Raw genomic sequence first — 6,350 nt, forward strand, 5'->3', positions numbered from 1 at the left:
GATAGTGTGATGAGGAAGGGGAGGATTGTCATAAAGCCTGAGGATGGTTTCTGGGCCATCAGGTTTTATAAGAATGAGTACTGGGCACTCACTTCTCCAGAAATAAGGCTTACTCTAAAAGAGCAACCTGCCAAGGTGTGTATTTTCTTAGAATATGAGGACAGATGTATCTCATTCTATAACATGACAGATAATTCCCACATTTTTACCTTCAATCAGAGTCTCTTCTGTGGATCCTTAAATTCACTGTTCAGGCTTTGGTCTGGTGATTCAGGGCAGCTGACCATCTTGTCCAATCAGTGAAATAGCATAACCCGGTTATAATCCTCACCAAATGCCCATTCCTGTTCTGAGTAATTCATATAATCTGCCAGTCAGTAAAGATTGATGCATCTAGTCACAGGGTAAATTCTCTTATATCAGAAGCAAAGTATTTTCCTCATTTTCCCATGTTTTTCTTGCCATTTTATTTCCCACATAAATTGACTCCCAAAAGCAAAGTGCAGAGTGCAAAAGTGCCATACTTGCAAATAGTATCCACTTGACATGGCTTCAATGGCCGGATGATCAGAACTCAATTAGAAAAAAAAGAAAAAAGTAACCCACTACAATTTGATGAACTTTAACTATTCTGGTAGCGTAGTGGTTATGAATCAGGCTGTGAACCTTAAGGTCAGCAGTTCAAAGCTCCAGCTGTTCCACAGGAGAAAGATGAGGCATTCTGCTCCCATAAAGATTTACAGCCTCGGAAACTCTGTGCAGGGTAACTATGAGTCGGAACTGACTCCACGGCACACAGCCACCACCACCACCACCTAATCTTATAGATATCGTAGCTCAGAAAAGTGAACAGATTTTTACAGTGATGATCATTCCCACTTCCTCAGTGCACAGGGTTGACAGGGATGGGCAACTTAGACATTGGCTACCCAAAATGGGAGGGGGGGTTACAAAGGCAAAAAGTGACTGGGTTACAAGCTTTCAAGAGGGATCCTAGTTCCAGAGAGGGCAGGTGAAAGTAGAATCTCCACTGAGTGGTTTATAATCTGTTGGGACCGGGCTGATGAAAGGAGATGGGGATAAGACTCTTGTGGTACAATAGTGAATAATTACTATCAGGTCTGACTGTGAGGGTCAGAAATGCAAAGGTAGATGTTTTGTAACAAAAGGAAGGGAGTGATTGATTTTGCAGTCCAGAAGTGGAGGTCCCTGGGACCATCAAGTGAGAAGAACAGAGCACTGGACCCTACCAAGAGAAGCAGTGATGCCAGAAATGGAAATAGAGGCAGAGACGATGACATGGAGAGATGAAGTGGCTGGGCACACTGGACTCAGGAAGGGAGAAGGGCTGTGCGTTGATGGCCGGGGGCAGACCTGTGGGGTGTACCTGTTGGTTGCTTGATGATGCATGGAGAAGATTGTAATCATTGCAATGAAATGAAATATGATAGGATAAAAGTAAAGCTGGTGTTCCCCTGTGTAAACTCACATAATTCACAATAAAAACTTAAACATAAAAAAGTGTATGTTCCTGGTGCTATGTTTGTTTAGTAGAGAGACAGAGCAGCAGAGCACCAGAGGCCCATGAACTGAGAAAGGCAGTGTGCCTGCAGCTAGGAGGCTGGCTTACGATATGTGCCCTTTGGATATGTATGCATCACACACACACACACACAAAAAGACAGAGAGAGAGAGAAAAGGCAATAGAGGTAAATATGTTAGCTGATGGTGCATAGAGGAAATTGTAATTTCTTGAATGCAAAACTGTTGTTCTGCCCTGTAAACCATCATTCGCACAACTCACAAAAGCTTTGAAAAATGAGCATATTTACATTAAATGTTATAGTTTATATAGCAGGAGTCCTGGTGTGGCACTGTAGTTTAATGCGTCAGACTCCAAAGTTACTTGAACTTCAAGGTCGGTGGTTCAAGTTCACCAGCTGCTCCTTGGAAACCCTATACAGGGTCACTATGGGTTGGAATTGACTCAAAAGCACTTAACAACAACAATGTAGTATATTTACTGTAGTATAATAAACATAGAGTGTATACATCACATTAATATATATACATCATATACATAACATAATCTATTATCACTGTAAATGCACATAACAAACTAGTGCCTGTGAGTGTCTAGACACAGCTTTAAGTTCTTGAATATTGGACAAGGATAAGAATTAGGAACATTAACTTTTTATTGATGTTCTTTTGTGTCTTTGGTTTTTATACTATGCTTATAAAGTGAATATTCAGAATAAAAAAGTTTTAAATAAACAAATACTTGAAGTTCTCAGTTGTCTACTCCATTATAACAAAGAAAGGTAAATCATTACAAGCTGACCCTCCTGCTTCCTGTACATGAACTTCATCTACATTATAAACATTTGTGTCCTCTCCAGTTTCTCCTGCAATAGTCATTCATTTCTGACCTTTCTTATATTCACTTATAATTTTTTTAGCTTTGATAATTAGATTTATTTTCTTCAAAATCATTAAGCACAAACTTAAGTCAGTAAAATTTCACAGAAGACTTTTCAAGTATTTGATTTTTGGCGTATGGTAATGAAGTATAACCATTTCTATCTCCAACAGTATGCAAAAATCACACTTGGTTTAAGAGTATTCATTTAATAATTTAAATTCTTCAGAAAATATCAAAAATGAATTACCATTGTATTGTAAACATGATCAAACTGTATCTTAAGCTACTGAAAAAAAGTAGATGATCCCCCAAAACAGTACAAATCTCACATCCTTCAAAGACAATTGTATAGTGAAATCATGAAAAAGATATTAACAGACTGACCTGTTAATTACAAAAAAGAGAAACAAGAAACTTTTTAACAGAAATGATTCCTGGGAAGGTAAAGTTTTGAAAGGTAATGAGGAGCTTTAAAATTTTCACTTGAAAACTCTGTGAAGGCTCATTAATACTCCATTTGATTATTCAGAAGATGTGCTCTTCTCAAGAAGCAGCTTCAAACAGCAGTTCTGGAATGTTAGTTGCAACTGGAGGGTGTCATCTTCAAAGCTTGATCTAGATCCTCCAGCAGGTCTTTTTTGCCCTCTAGGCCCACAGAGTGTCGAATCATTGTGTCACTAATTCCAAGGACATCTCTGTCACTCTTTGGCACAGATACTTGGGTCATGATTGCCGGAAGTTCAGCAAGACTTTCATATCCTTTGACGCTTTGTCAACTCATGCTGTGAATGAGAACGTGGTCCAGGATAAATAATCTTTTCTACCAGGGGATTAGATTCCAGAAGCTGAGCAACTGCCATTCCAGTTTCAAAATCCTTTTCCATTCAAACTTGTTGAGTTTTTAGACCTCAATTGCAGAGGAAACAGTCAAGAGGAGATAGAGCTTCTTCAATAGAGTTTTGCAAGAAACGGAGCCTATTATGCAGACTCTCAGATTTAAAAGACACTAAGCTCATTCATTACAGCATCACTGTGGCAGTTCATATATTTTGTTGCTGAATACACGCAAATATCAGCTCCCAAAGACAAAGGCTGTTGGAAGTATGCTGACATAAAAGTGTTATCCATGACCATAATAATATTTCCATGTTTATGGATGGTGTGTGCACAGGCTTCAATGCCAATCATGTTCAAATTTGGGTTTGTGGGAGTTTCAATCCAAACAAGCTTGGTTTCTGGTGTAATTGCTGCCTCTAGCAATTTGATTTTGGAACATTCAACAAAAGATATACAAATTCATTTGCCACCTTCCTGAAGTATTGATTGGTACCTCCACATACATCATCCATACAAATAATTTTGTCTCCTGCTTTTAAAAGATGAATGATAATCATAGTAGCTGCTAAACCTGAAGCAAAGGCCAAACAGTGCTTAGCCCCATTCAATGCTGCCACTTCTTTTTCCAAGTAATTCCTGGTGGGATTTCCAGAATGTCTATATTCAAAAGCCGAGTGCTGGCTGGGCACTTCCTATTTGAACGTGGTGGACAGTGAGATAGGGAGCACCGCAGCCCAGGAGTTTCATTGTTCCTGACCTACATGGATAGCTTGCATGGTGAAATGTTGGAAGTTAGGCAGGAAAACCATGTAAGGAGGTGTCTTTTTTTCTGCATGTTGAGGTGCTAAAGAAGAAAAGAACTAGAAAGATAAAAATTCAAAACTTGAGGCATCTGGATTGTAGATAGAAGAACTACAAAAGCAAAAAGATTAGGAACTCAGGAAGATCCCATCAAGAATGCACAAAAGGCGGACCTTATAATTTTAAGCATCTAAAAAATCTAATACAGAAAAATTGTTTTTTTTTGGGGGGGAGGTATGAATTTTAACACAACTATAGATTCATATAACCACTATTACATTTAGGGTACATAAAAGTTCCATTACTCAAACTCACTCATGCTATCCCTTTGTAGTTCAACCCCCAAATCAAACCCATTGTCATATAGCAGATTATTACTGCACTCCATAGTGTTTTCAAAGCTGTGACCGATCAGAAGTAGAATGACATGTCTCTCTTCAGAGGCATTTCTGGGTGGTTTTGAACCACCAATCTTTTGATTAGTACTCAACCGCTTAACAATTCATGCCACCAAGTGACTCTGTAGTTCAACCCTCCTCAGATGAATAAGTTCACAACAATTGATCAGATTTCTGTCCCTATAGTTTTGCTATTCTCCAGGATGTCATAAAAAAAAAAAAAATCTCACAATACACATTCTTTTGATTATGGCTTCTTTCACTCAGAATAAAGTGTCTTTTATATTCATCTACTTTAATATGGAATGAGCACTAGTAGCATAGTGGTTACGAGTCAGGCTGCTAACCTCAAGGTCAGCAGTTTGAAACTACCAACCATTCCACAGAAGATGAGGCTTTGTTCTCCCCTAGCATAGTGGTTACTAATCGGGCTGCGAACTGCAAGGTCAGCAGTTCAAAACTACCAGCTGCTCTGTAAGAGAAAAATTAGGCTTTCTGCTCCTGTAAAGATTTACAGACTCAGAAACCCTGTTCAGGGTCACTATGGGTCAGAACCTACTCAACAGCACTTAACAACAAAGATTTACAGTCTTGGAAACCCTATACAGAGTTGCTATGAGTTGGAACTGACTTCACGGCATACCACCACTTTAATATGGATATTGAAATTTTATTCTTGTATTTTTGCTTCATAGTATTCCACTGAATGTATATACTACAGTTTGTTTTTCAATTCACCTACTGAAATATATGATAAGACTAGGTTCAATTTTATAAAAACACTGTCAATTTTTTCCAGAGTAGCTGACTACTGTGAAATCCCCTAATAATATTCTATTTTGTCACCATGAATCGTTGTTCTGCATCCTCAGCAATAATATTAGTTTAAATATCTCTAGTTTGTTTCAGTTTGAATTGCTCTAAAGATTTATAGCCTCGGAAACCCTGTACAGGGTCGCTATGAGTCAGAACCGACTCCACAGCACATAACAACCACCATCACAAATGGTTAATGGAGTCAAACAGACCTTGTAGTCCTATGCTGTAGGATAATGCACTGGACCACAAAGTCTGCTTGAATCACAGGGTTGGTGGTTCAAACACACCAGCCAATCCTAAGAAACCCTATATATACAGGGTCACTATGAGTCAGAACCACCTGGACAGCATTTAGCAACAATGATTAATGATGACAAACCACTTTTAGGTGTCTGTTTGACATTCATATATTTTGTCTATTTTCTTTGAGCTATGTGTTTGTGCAAATATTTTATTCTAGTCTGAAGCTTGTCATTTCATTGTCGTTTAAGTGTTTTGATTTTTTTTTTTTTTTTTTTTTGTATAAGCATGTCCAAGTATTGTAACACAATTTCTTGAAAGATCATCCTTTCTCCATTGAATTAGTTTTGCTTCTTTGTCAAAAATCACTTGAACTGATGAGTATTTCAGGTTGCTTTAGTCTGTTCCATGAATCTATGAATCTAGTTTTTCTACAATATCACTGTTCGCTTTCTAACATAAATTTTGAGATTATATTGTCTATATGTGCGGCACTGCAGGTTAATGCACTGAACTGCAACATATTTGAACTGCAAGGTTGGTGATTCAAGCTCACCAGCCACTCCTTGGAAATTCTATACAAGGTTGCTATGAGTCAGAGCTAACTCGATGGTACTTAACAACAACAACAACGCACACACACACACACACACACACACATATGTAAAAGCATGATGGCTCCATACCATAAGCACTAGCTTATGAACCACAAGGTCTGCAGTTCAAGTGCACGATCCACTCTCAGAGAGAAAGATGAAACTTTTTACTACAGTGAAAATTTAAAGCCTTGGAAATCCTATACAGGGTCACTGTGAGTCTGAATCAACTGA

At 38.3% G+C, this 6,350-nt stretch overlaps 1 pseudogene; it reads right to left on the reverse strand.

Annotated features, from left to right (window-relative positions):
- Positions 1–3,177: 3,177 nt before the first annotated feature.
- Positions 3,178–6,350, reverse strand: part of LOC102818357 — a 5,116-nt pseudogene continuing 1,943 nt past the window's right edge.

Source organism: Chrysochloris asiatica, unplaced genomic scaffold, assembly GCF_000296735.1.
Source record: "Chrysochloris asiatica unplaced genomic scaffold, ChrAsi1.0 scaffold00038, whole genome shotgun sequence".
In the NCBI taxonomy this organism is placed as follows: Eukaryota; Metazoa; Chordata; class Mammalia; order Afrosoricida; family Chrysochloridae; genus Chrysochloris; species Chrysochloris asiatica.